The sequence below is a fragment of the Pogoniulus pusillus genome, chromosome 16 (assembly GCF_015220805.1).
Source record: "Pogoniulus pusillus isolate bPogPus1 chromosome 16, bPogPus1.pri, whole genome shotgun sequence".
Classification (NCBI taxonomy): Eukaryota; Metazoa; Chordata; class Aves; order Piciformes; family Lybiidae; genus Pogoniulus; species Pogoniulus pusillus.
Window position 1 is genome coordinate 10673677 of NC_087279.1, and position 12812 is coordinate 10686488.

At 43.1% G+C, this 12812-nt stretch overlaps 1 protein-coding gene across 8 annotated transcripts in view; it reads right to left on the bottom strand.

The window, feature by feature from the left end:
• IP6K1 (inositol hexakisphosphate kinase 1) overlaps window positions 1-12812 on the bottom strand; it is a 39235-nt gene that overhangs the window by 15859 nt on the left and 10564 nt on the right. The window contains exon 1 of one of the 8 annotated variants that reach the window (XM_064156410.1): window positions 2635-2654. The exons of the other annotated variants lie outside the window; for them this stretch is intronic. The gene's annotated coding sequence lies outside the window, so the exon portion shown is untranslated. Of the gene's footprint in view, window positions 1-2634; window positions 2655-12812 lie in introns of those variants that run through there. 8 annotated transcript variants of the gene reach the window in all.

The following is a 12812-nucleotide window of genomic DNA, read 5'->3' on the forward strand; positions in this document are numbered from 1 at the left end:
CCATAGCAGCAAGACCTGATGGAATATGTGTATTAACAAAAGGTTGCTTTATCAGCACCCGCCCAGAAGACTTCCTCCCAGGCTTGTTCCTGGCAGAGCAGGGTCGCCCAACACCAGCTTTGCATTTTAAAAGAGAGATGAGAATATGACACAAGCTTTCTAGAGATGAGCTTAGGGAACGTCAGTTCTCATGAGGCCTCACTGTTCAGCTTTCTGTGAGCTCATTTCTGGTTTCTCTTCACCTCATTTAGGAAGAGGAAAAGTCTCTGGTGGATGCAGGTTATTTTTAAACTATTCCAACACAAATGCTGCCATTCAGCACAGCTCTCAGATCCAACAGAGACACAACAGAATCCACTTTCAACAGCTACCAAATGTAAAGAATCAACCTAACCCACTAAGATGTTTCTTCACGTTACACCAGTGAACGGGCTCAGGAACAGGCTCTTTAGTAGCAAACTGTGGTCCTTGCATTCATAGCAAGAGAATTTTTTTTAAAAAAGGAAAAAAAGAAAATAATCATCACATCAGTCCCATGGGAGAGGTTTGCCTCAAAGACTAACTTGGAAAGAATTTGTAACTCATCCTACAGACTGAAGAAGTAGACAGAACAATTTCACCTCCTGCCTCAAAAATCCTGTTTCAGGTTTTCATTGATGCTGATAATAAAGCATAGCCTGCTCTTCAGTCACAAACCCTGGCCTCTTCCCCAACAGTCAGGCTTAAATAAACAAGTCACATCCTTGAGGAAGTCCTGAAGGACTGCACGATCATCTAGGTAACTCCACCCAAATGCCTCTCCAGTAGGAAGATGACAGCAGGCTGTGATGAGCTCAGCACGAGGACAAGCACATTCTGAAGCTCTGGACTTTCATGTCGGCTGTGGGCACCAAATGCTACAACCTCAACAGCATCAGAAGGTGGGACAGATGAGCAGGTAAATGCACCAGGCTGATCTGCTGACACGAAGAGAGTGAGTCAGAGCTTGTGATGCTTGTGCTGAACCAGAGAATGCAGCAAGCCACTTCCAGCAGAGAAAAGGAATGTGTGATTTTGTGATGACATGCAGAGCTTAGCTGGATGGATGGCAATGGTGAACTGCTCAGTGTCAGCAGGACAGCCCCACAAGGCAGATGAGAATCCAAAGCAATCAGATGAGCAGTAGTCTCAGTTTTGTGCCACAACAGGGGTGAAGAGAGTAAATGGCACCTCCTAAGTTCTTCGTTCACTTCCTGATTAAAAATGCCCCAGAAGTCCTTGGAGGTGTCAGGGCCAGAGCCAAAGAAGTCAGTTTGGCCTGATCACCTAACAGAGCACCTGCCATCCCCCCCGAGCTGAAGAGACACTGTCATACACTTGTGCAAGCACCTCAGGATCTTGACCTCCGCTCACACCTCCACAAACCCAACAGGTAGAAATGACTGTGCACTTTAGGCTTGTGGCCCTCAGGCTTCTAGCTGGTACAAACACCTGGCAGGAAAGATGGGACAAGATCCTTCCACCTTGTGTAAGAACGAGAGGAAGCCTCCAGCAAAAGTACCAAAATCCCAGATAAAGGAAGTACAGCAATAAAATCAGTTTGCAGTCTTGAGATGGTGGTTGAGAGGAGCTGAGAGGCACAATCAGTGTGTTGCATCATATACATGCCACACACAGAAGCAAAGCACAGAGACCAAAGTGACAATTCCTCAACAGGAAGAGCTGTCAAATCCCTTGACTCAAGAGCAAGGGCACACATGTGCTCTACTTTCAGACCACATGTGGGCTGCCAAAGAGGAGAAAGAAGAGGTGTGCTTCTGGCTCTTTGCCCTTCATTGTCTCACAAAGAATACTCAGAAAAGAAAGGGAAAATTAAAGAAAAAAACTCAAAGAACCAAAATCTATCTAGAAAAACAACATATAAAATCTATTTGAAATTAGAAGTCAAGCAAAAGAAGTTTCATCTACCTGCACTTTGTACATTTCTTTTTCTGCTTTTAGAATGTGCAATCACTGAATTAAAGAAGAAAACCTATGTGAACAACTAGGTCTCCAGCTCTTTCATAGGGAAATGCGAGTCAAAAAACAAACATGAAGAGCTTGGCCCACAAAAGGAAAAGGGCATGTTGATACTTTCTTCATCCACCATGTTTTCTCTTCTTTAGTAAAACAGGGCAGATTTTGGAGAGGAGACAACTGCTGGTCATCGTGGCTCTTTAAAATAATCCTCCACAAGGAAACCAGATCAAACCAAATACCTGGCTTTAAAAAACAACCAACCAACCACACCAATATTATATTCAGATTTCTTCTGGCATTGATTGAGCCAAATCAGTTTATAATTCCTCCAATTATTTCCTTGGACCATGGTTACATAGGCAGTTGACAGCTGCACCATCACGAGCTGCACCCTCCCACTCAACTCTGCTGCACTGGTACAACAGTTTGCAGCCTCACCATGAATCAGAGGAGAGAACTGATCACAGTTAAAAATAAACCAGCACTTTGTTTTGTTGTTTTTAAGGATTACTTTTCAAGCCAGGTCAGATTCCCCATCCATTGTGCAGCTGTACAAACAGTTGTATCAGTACAAGGTCCCTGAATTGCTGATGGTTATCCTTGTGCCTAAGGACAATGTTTGCATGCCCAACTCACCTCCTATTTGATGGCTGCTGCAGAAGAGGATTACTCGCCAAAGTGAACACGTCGAGTGCTTTATTGCCGCAGCCTGCAACCGTGTGGAGGGTCTCTCTAATGAGACAAAATGAGGTCACGCTGATGTGTATCTTACAAGTAAGGCACGGCTGCTGTGCTCCCTTGAGCTGTTGCTTGTCCTAAATTATATGTCATTTCTGCAGCCTGCACGCTGAAATAAATATAAACCCATGACTAACGAAGTCAGCAATGCGAAGGAACAGCTTTGGGCCAAGCTCTGAAGCGAAAGCGCTCCGAGAAGTTGCGTAACCGTTAACTGTCTTGGTGATCTTCCATTCACAAAACCTGAGCCTACGTGATGTGCAGACTCCCACCGATTAGAGCGAGGAGTCTATCTGCAGTTTTGGCAGCTCTCCAACTGCAGCTGAATTTTGATTCTAGCAAATTCATCTAGCAAAAAAGATGGAAAAGCAGAATAAGCACTCGGCAATGACGACATGCCAGCAGACTTCAGAAATGACCACGAGAGAAGGAGATTGCAGGTTCTTTTCCCAACTTGCCAGCTCAAATACTGTTTGAAACAAACCCAACTGAAAACACTTCCTATTTGATGGCTGCCTGGCAACCTACTGGAGAGGACTGAGTTCTTTGTTCTCTGCTTTCAGCTGGTGTCAGGTATCCACGTCGGACACACACCAGGATGGAAGGCATTCTCATTGAAAACAAGGCACAAAAGATGGACTAACCATTAAGGTCTGACTTCTGGAACAGAGTAGGAATGCGTGTTCATGACCTAACTTCAGGAAACAACTTCTATAGTTTCTGTTGTGTCTGGTCTAGAAAGCAAGAATCACAGTCTCTAAGTTGTTCAGCAGCCTCGTTCTGTAGATGTTGTGAAATCTGCCCAAAAGGATACACAAAACTAACCAAATCAGTATTTGGCAAATCTTACCCTTCATTACTTAATATGCATCTCAGGGTACAGCTCCATGACAGCTTAAGCAAATCTAAGTCAGCACTCTTCAAACCCTTCCTCTCTCCTGAGTCAGCACTGGCATTCACCCGATCCTGCACAGAAACTAGCCTGGCAAAAAAGTTAACCTGGAAAAAAAGAAGAGTTGTTTTTTGCCAGTGTGGCTTCCTGGACTGGTTTTATGCCAGTGTCCAACCAAAGTAAAAGAGGAGACTCATCCAACAGGACAAGGACAGGCAGAAAAGTAGCAGTGCCCATTTCATTGAGCTCCAACTGTCCTGTAATGTGTGCTCAGTGAAGTCTCACCCCAATCTTAAAGTGACACGAGGTGCTGCTCCTAGGACAAAGATCGTTCAGCTTTTTCACTCTCTCAATGTCTTCTCAACACCAGAGTCAGCGCTCCTGCAGACAGGTAAATTATCTGATCTGGCAGGAAACTAAACCAGCAATATACAAGCCAAAAAGCCTTTAGCTTTCAGCTGAATCACACTTGTAGTGACAGGACAACAGGGAATGGATTGACGCTGGAAGAGGGTCAGTTTAGACTGGATATTCAGGAAGAAATTCTTGACAGTGAGGGTGGTGAGACACTAGAACAGATTGCCCAGAGAGGTTGTGGATGCCTCGTCCCTGGAGGTGTGCAAGGCCAGGTTAGATGAGGCCTTGAGCAACCTGATTTAGTGGATCTAGGTGTCCCTACCTATGGCAGTGGGGGTGGAACTGGATGATCTTTAACGTCCTTTTCAACCCAAACCATTCTATGATTCTGTAACAGATCTGATCATGAGGTTCAGCAATCTGCTTAATATCAAAAGAAGGGATAAGGTAGGAATCTGTGACTAAAGACAAGGAAAGTCTAAAGCACAGCTTCAAATGACTATGAAGCTGCACTCTTACTTAACACAGTCCTGTTGTGATATTTTGTCTATGTAACATTTATACAAAACTACTTTTCTACAAAAGATTTAAATTGTACTTAAAATCAGCAGATCTAATGTTTCATGTCTTTATTTTCCACGACACATCACTAATGTTTAAAATGTTCTACTTCCTAAAAAGTAAAACTTCATTTTCAGAGGGAAAGAGATATTGAAAATATATAGAAACAGCCTGCTGTGATTAAAACTAGGGCATGACAAACAGCAGTAGAGTGTGCAAGCAGTACCAGGGAGCAAAGCCAGGAACAACAACAACATTTTACAAACAACACTGATTCATGAAAAACAAAGAATTCTTAGAAACTGCTGCCTGGGTTATGTCCAAGGTGCTCTCTACCTTGGTTCCACTATTAAGAAAGTCACTTCAGAAAGCTGACCACCTCTGCACAACCAAGCTTTGCTGGAAGCAAGAGCTGATCCACCTAAGGGGTTTATGGAGGAAAGCACTGCAACAGTGGCTGTGAAGTGATCCATAATCAAACTCATTTCAGCAGTCATGCACATAACTTCAGTGCAGGTACTACCCAGAGCAGCTGTCAATCAATATACCAGAGCTCCCTGTGTGCTGTCACAGCCTCACCAGATACATTGCAGTGACACTAAAGTTGACATAAAGCTGGAACCTGCAATTTCTCCCCTGCCTCACTTGTGCATGCATGTACCTCTCACACTGGAGACCAAACACTTCACCATCTGCTGTACACAGCACTACCTTAATGCTAGTGACGTTAGAGGGTCTTCTCAGAGATATGTCATTTGTTCATAAGGTACAGTTCATGCTGACACCCACTTCCTCATGATCCATTTTAGCCACCTCTCATTGCTGCTTCTAACACCTAACTCTGGACACAGCACTGATCAAACATGGGATTCTTGGAAGACATAGTTTTGCCTCAGAGACACAGCAAATTTGACTTCTGTTTGTCACACTGCTGCCACTTGGAGAACAGCACACTGAAACAGTCTGGGCTACTTCCATAAACAATTCCCTTCTCAAAAATTCAGAGTTAAAGCTGTGGCTGCCTCTTAAAAAAGAGATGGCAAGTTTCCAGCCCTACTCTAATTGGACAAAAATGTAAAAAGTAGATCTTTTCAAAGAAAACAGTATGTTCACCAGCAAATGTTACAACAGCTCTGTTGCAACAAATCACTAGAATATCATAAATCAGGAGCAAGAAGTTTAGCTTAGTAAATTCTTGACTGCTGGCACTTAGCAACTAGCATTTCTTTTTAAAAACCAAATACACACATGAGAGGATTTTAAAACATGAAGAAAATTCAGTACAGCCATCGTTTAGGCCTGCATTTAGACACTTGAATTTCACACAACTCTCCAATACAGGTACAACAAAAAAGGCAAATGTGAAAATGCAATGAAGCTGCAGAAGCACAACGTCCCACTTACATCACAGTAGGCTCTACGTGTCTCATGGGCAACAGAATAGGATCTGCACAGAGGAAGACTTCATAACACTGTCACATAAAATTATCAACCCATACAAACACAGCTGTCTTCTGGCAGTTAGTCTCTTGCTCATGCAAACATGAAGCAGCAAGAGTTTTACAGAGGTCAAGACTCACAGGATTCATCTAGATCTACTTTCTGCTGCTGAAATGAAATATGAAAAAGGGAGAGAAACTGACCACAAATAGGGAGAGCTTCGCACAGGGGTTGTTTCTTACCCTGCAAAAGGTGACCTCCCAAAGCCTCTTTGACTCTCCTCTCCTTTAAGAGGATTATGAAGCCTACCCTTGGGAGACCTCTGCTCAGCTACTGCCAGACTGATACTGCACATTAACACTATGTTTTGTCTCTTCATTATTATCAGTGGAGAGATATTAGAAGAATGTGTAAGGTCACTCTGCAAAATCAGGACTTTAAGTGGAACCTCTAAAGCTAGCAAGGAAAGCCCCAACCAGTGGCATTTGGTGTGGACTGTTTTGTGGCTGCCACATGCCCAGCTGCAGATCTGCTTAGTGCAGACCAATCCAGCTTATTTGCACATGCAGGCTACTGATTATCCTTGGAAGCAGACATTTCAGAAAACAACTGAAAATGGAAGATCACCATATGCTAAAAAGTCAGGGCAAATCTAGGGACTCCAGCTCACAGCTCCTGCACCAAACCGGCTTCTGAATGAACACTAAGCCTGGGTGTATTTTGAAGTGAGGAGCTGCAGTGCACGTTGTCATATCAAAGGGAAAGCCAAGGAGAAGACTGCAGCAAATCCAATGACATAAATCCCCGTTCTTCACAGACACCAGGAACCAACATTCTGAAGACTCTTTTGGTTTTTTGCACCTTCCCATGAGACACCATTTGGATGTTTCCAAGGGGAGTCTATGAAGCAAGTCCTGAGTGATCCTCAGACAATAGCAATCAGGAATCAATTCCCTTGCCACCTAATAGCACACAGATTTAAAGCAATCTATGCTGCCATGCAGGTGAACATATGCAGTTTTTCTTTCATAAAGTAATCAAAATCACAATGTATTATAAATTCTACAGTTACAAAACCTGTTAAGAGAAACCTGAACAGGTAGGAACACGTTGCCGGCAAGGATACCTAATCTCTGTGGATGGAGGTTTAGGAAGAGATTAGACAGAGTCAAACTAATCCCAATGGGTATGGGCAGTCCCCAAATGGGACAAATGGTAGAGTGTTCTCAGAAGGAAAACAAATAAATTAAAAGTATGTGGCTAACACAACAGAAGCTCTTCTCCGATGCAGCTCTAAGAACACTCTATGATTCTGGCTGGTTTCAGGTCCTCCTGAAAATCCTTAACAAAGTTTCACAGAGAATCTTCTTTTGCACCTTCAATTAAGAAGAAAAATCTAGGTGATAGAAAAAGGAACCAAGGCTTTTTTACCCAGCCAGATGCCAAGTTGAACAGCTAAGTGAAGCCAAGGGCAAAGAGGTTTAACCACTAACTGTAGAGAGAAGCTATGGGGTTAACCACGGAAGCACAAAAGCCATAAGGAGCTAAAGCCATGAAGAATTACTACAAAAGCTGCAAATACAGAGAAGCTCAAATTACAGTCCTGAAGTACTTTTGATAAAAGAAGGATGATCTACAGCTTTCCAAGAGACCACTAACTGAAAGAAAATCAGCAGCAGCTTGTGGTGAACTTTTAGTATCTATTCTTAACTTCTGAATTATGATGCTTTTAAACAAAAAAAAAAAACACCAAAAAAGCACACCCATACCAACTTTGATTAAAAAACTGTCAGCTGCTGCAGATAATTGATTTCCACTGAAAAATCCACAACTAGGACAAAGCTGAACTTCTAATTGCTATTTTTGATTCTGCAGTGACAAAAAACCTCAAGACAAACGTTATGTAAGACCATTAACCTCTTTGCTCATAACTGGCACCTTAATTTAGCATGCTACCACACTAGATAGCTTAAACTGAATTCTTAATGCCAAAGCATAGCACTGGCTGCAGTAAGGCAGAAACAGCAATAACTGAAAGGGAAAGAAAAAATTCCCAAAGCAAGCATCACATGCTGAATTTTGCAATTACAGTTCCTTGGGCACAAGTATTCCTGAGCCTGTCCAGCTCTAATAGTACTAATTCCAGATTGGTAATCCCCAAAAGATGATCAGATGCTCTGTAGTTTCTCAGGAGCACTGAAAGAAATCAAAGTACGCAGTAGAGCCAGACCAAAAGAAAACCTTCAGCTCACCTTCTACACTAGAAAGCAGGTCAAACCCAAACAGGCTGCAAACTGCTGAAATGGAAATGACTTTGTTTTGAAGGACTGATTTTCTTCTTTACAAACTGACCTCTCAGCATTCCACACACATCCTCCAAGGCAGTTTAAATCAGGCAGGTCTGACTAAAGCCTCCAAAATTACCCTGTACTGTACTTTCCTTTAGCCCAGTGGCTATCCTATATGACTGAGGGAGAAACACAACAAGGTAATCTTGAAGAACATTGATGTCAACCTCCCCTCAAGGAAGGACAAATTAATCTTTTACACTGATAACAAGCAAGACAGATTAATTTCAACCAAACAGCCTCCTAAAGACTGTCTTCCATCCATTTGTATCATATTGAGGCAAAGAATTACATTCAGGAGGAAAAAAAAAAGACTGATTAAGACCCTACTTTCAGAAGTTATCCTGCTGTATGGAAAGAGCTCTCTCTATGAATCACCAGTTCATCCTCCTCTGACTTCATTTACTCTTCAGAATTCCCTGAAGTGCTTGCATTCATACTCCACCCATCCAGATTGTAATGTCCCAACTTGCATACAAGAATACTGTGGGAGACAGTATCAAAACACGCGGTGAAACTTAAGCCAAACGGCCTCAGGTGCTCTTCCTCATCCACAAATCCGATTACTTATCAGAGGAGACAAGGAGGTGCGTCAAACACAACTTACCTTCAGTAAATCCACACTGACTGCTTCCAGTCACATTCCTTTACACACCCAGAAAGGTCTACCAGAAGGACCTGACTCGACTGTCCTCAGGACTGAAGCTGACCAGCCTGCAGGTCCTTGCATAATCATGTGGGCCTATTCTGAAGACAAGTGCAGTTTTTGCCTTTGTCTAGTGATCAGAGACATCCCAGCACCTCCACGACTGGCATTGCCATGACACAGGCAGCTCAGCATCTTTGGGTGCACATATCAAGTACCATGGACTCACATGACTCAGGTCCTCTCAAGCAGTCCTTCACTCTGTTTTCATTTGCTTCTGACTGCAGTTTCCTCTTTGAACTCTGCCTCTAAACACAAAGCCCCAGGAGACCTTACCACTGAAGACTTAGGCATAAAAGCATTGAATATCTGAGGCAGGACTGTGCCAACCATCACTCATTCAGCCACCTCATTCAACGGAGCCTTTGTTAAGCCTTTTACGGCTGATGCAGAGGTAGAAGCTACCTCATAATTATCAGGGATGTTGCAACAAGCTCTGTCCTCCGAGAAAGTAGCTGTTGCCACAATTCAAAGAGAGAAATGCAGAGTAACAGAGCTGAGTTTGTCCTTTCTGTATTCCAGGTTGTCAAAGAAACCACAGGTCTCTTTGCACTATGTAAAAACAACTTGCTGGAGAGTTGCATGACCCCATTTCTAAAATGTCTGGCAAAAAAAGCCTCCCCCTCACTGACAGCCAGGCTGAGAGAAAAAGCAAAAAGGAAGTTGGACTTGTAAAGAGCAAACCTAGGTCCTCCTGAAAATCTCCAACAAAGCTTCATGGAGAAGCTTCTGTTGCAGTTTGAATTAAGAAGGAGAATCTAGGAACCAAGACTTTTAACCTAGTTAGATGCCAACTAGCTGGACTGCTTCAGACATAGAAGATGATGCTTAATGACGACTGGGCTCCCGTGGGTTTCACAGGCATAATATCTGAGTGTATCAGATGAGGGGAAACGGCAGGAGAAATCTCAAAGCTGTTCTAATGCCCAAGTCATTGCTGCAGGCTTCTGGCATCGAGCAGGCGTCTCATTGTGCCACGCTCGCACTGCCAAAGCGGCGGCAGTGCCTGCTGCGTCTGAAAGCTAGCACGGAAGTCTAAGACAAGCAAACAAAAGTGCGTGTTATCAGGCTCCAGAACTTGCAAGTCTCCCCTGCCCCCTTCTGGGAACAAGGTGGATTTGAGAACTTCGGCATCTATTTCCAATGACAAAATTGTTTACTTGGGCAAACAACCCAGAAAAACAAACAAACAAACCAGCCCAAACACAGAGAGAGCTTCTGCCTCAAGCAGGAGTTCCTTCAGCAGCCATGTGGATATTATTAAGAACATTTTCTTCAGCAGCAGACACAGACTCAAAACGGATTTTCTCTCCCCATACGCTGAAGCCTCTGAGAGACACTCAGGCCTGTCAGAAATCGGCCCAGAAAATTCACTACAGCTCAACTGCTATGACTAAATCATTTCTTAGGGCACGATGCAGATGCGCAATGCAGACTCCCACTCCTTCACCCCAGGATCTCCACTACTTCCAAAATAAAATGAAAACAAATTTAAAAGACAGCAACTACAGGAAAACTGCACGATACGAATTAACTGCTCACAAACCTTCTCCACGAGTTATGGAAACCACATTCTATTAAGCTGCTGACTGAGACCTGACTGAAGCAAGAATTCCTTTGCAGTGAGTTGCCACCCCACATATTTATATGGAGATCTTAAATGCAAGACACAAAAGACCTCATTAGGGCCAGGGGAGGAAAAGTTGTCCATCTCCCTCTTCCTACCACTGCCAACCAGAAAAAGGTTGTGATACTCTTTGTTCATTTTTTTAAAGGTCTGAAATGCAAAAGTCTCGCACCTTCCTCTTCACCTCCACAGTGCAGTCCTGCAACACTCTGCTACTCAAACAAAATTAAACGGACATTGAAGCACTTCTCTTTTGTTTCCGTTTTGCACATGGGGTACTGAGAAAGAAAAGTCTAAGCAAAGACTCCACATCCCACTCCCAGCTGTGACAAGAAGGCATTTTCCCAAGGAACAGAGCAGCCTGTTAAGCAGCCATTTAGGATTTGTGAAGAGAAGTGCTTCTCATTTGAAGAGACTGATCCTACATTAGAGATCCAGGAACTCTATCCAAAGAGCACATTGTGAGCAATGAAACATTCCATGCTCTCCCTTCCTCTTGCAAAGTCAGCTGGTAAGGAGCAGAAGCTGGCTCCAGTGCTCGGGGAGCAGTCCAAATGTTTTGTTTCCTAGGAATAAGGACAACATCTAGATTTAAACTTATCATGTCTGAGAGTCATGCATCAAAGTCAAACACAAACTTGCCACAAAGAAGCATCACAAGAAGCTCTGTCACCCTTACCACATTTCAAAACCAGCATTTAATTTGGTTCACTTTAAGCTCACTGTAAAGCAGCTTTACAATTCCTATGATATGCTGTGAGCTGTCACACCACTCTGATCCATTTCCTCCTCAGATCTATACATTGCCCTTTTTCTGAGCTGAGAATTAATTATATGGTAAAGAATAGTGCCAGATAAAGGGAATCCAAGAAATTTGCTCTCTTAAAGGAACTGAGGACTACAGTAGCTCTGTCTTCAAGAAATCTATAGCAGTGTCCATTCAGTACAACTCATGCTGGTAGAAAGAGAATGAGCTTAAGATCTAAACAAGCAAACATCAGTATTATGTCCATGTCTCCTCCTATGGCCAAAACCAAAACATGCTAGCCTTGGCACAGGCTTTACCTCTGCCTCTTCCACCACTAGACCACATCAGAGCAGCATCCTGACCCAAAGTTCTGCTGAAACTGCAGGTGACACACAAAGAGCAGCTCTGAATAAACAGATTAACACTTAAGCATTGTCTGCATAAGCTCTACCTACCCCTCCACAGAAAGCAAGGCAGTAACAGTGAAAGCTTCGCAGCCTCGCACAACCTAGAATTGCTCTACCCAAGAGGACCTCATTTCTCATATGCAGGCTGATATATACTGGGGCATTTCAGCAACCCAAATCGACTCAAGAGTGAATGAAGGGACAGAGATGGTAACATTTTCTTTTTTTCTCTGTCTTACTGTGAAGATAAAGCCGAACATTCTCCTTCAGCTACGCTTGTCTTTTTCCACCTGGGGAAGCTGACAACACTTACACCTGGCAAGCCTCAAATGGCATCATGCAGTTTAACCAGACAGCCCAGCTTTTGTCAGAAGAGCTAAACCATTTAAAGCCAGGAAAAACACAGCAATTTTTACATCTCTGTGCTGAAGTGTAAAGCGCTCAGTTGATTTGGTTAAGAGATTCAGTAGAAAATCATCATCTGAGGTCATCCAAGCACAAAAGAACTAGGAACAGGCTACCAGTTCTGATGCTTCCACTGAATGTTTCAATCATCCTGTCCAAGCATTCAGTTCTGGTGCTCCTCAGCACTTCAGAAAAGAACAGCAGGACAGTCAAGTAAACTATCTGTACACTGTTTTGAAAAGACAGCAGTCTGACCATCATTTTATTTCCCATGATCTCTCTTCACTCCATTTTGGCTTAGTCTTACATGACAATTACATTCTCAAGACTTTAAGAATTTGTATCCTAGTCCACTAACAACTGAATTGAGTTTGTTAGCACAGACTCAAATTAGGACAGCTCTTTCAAGTGAATGTGGTGCATTTTGGCTGAAGAATGAAACCCTTTAGCAACTGTTCTGCTCAAATGGCAGAAACAGAAAAGGGCAACCCAAGAGCACAGCAGCTCCACAGAAAGACTTAAGAGCATGAAAGCAAGATTATCCAAACATTCACTTCACCCTGGTAAACAAATCCTTGTGCCAAA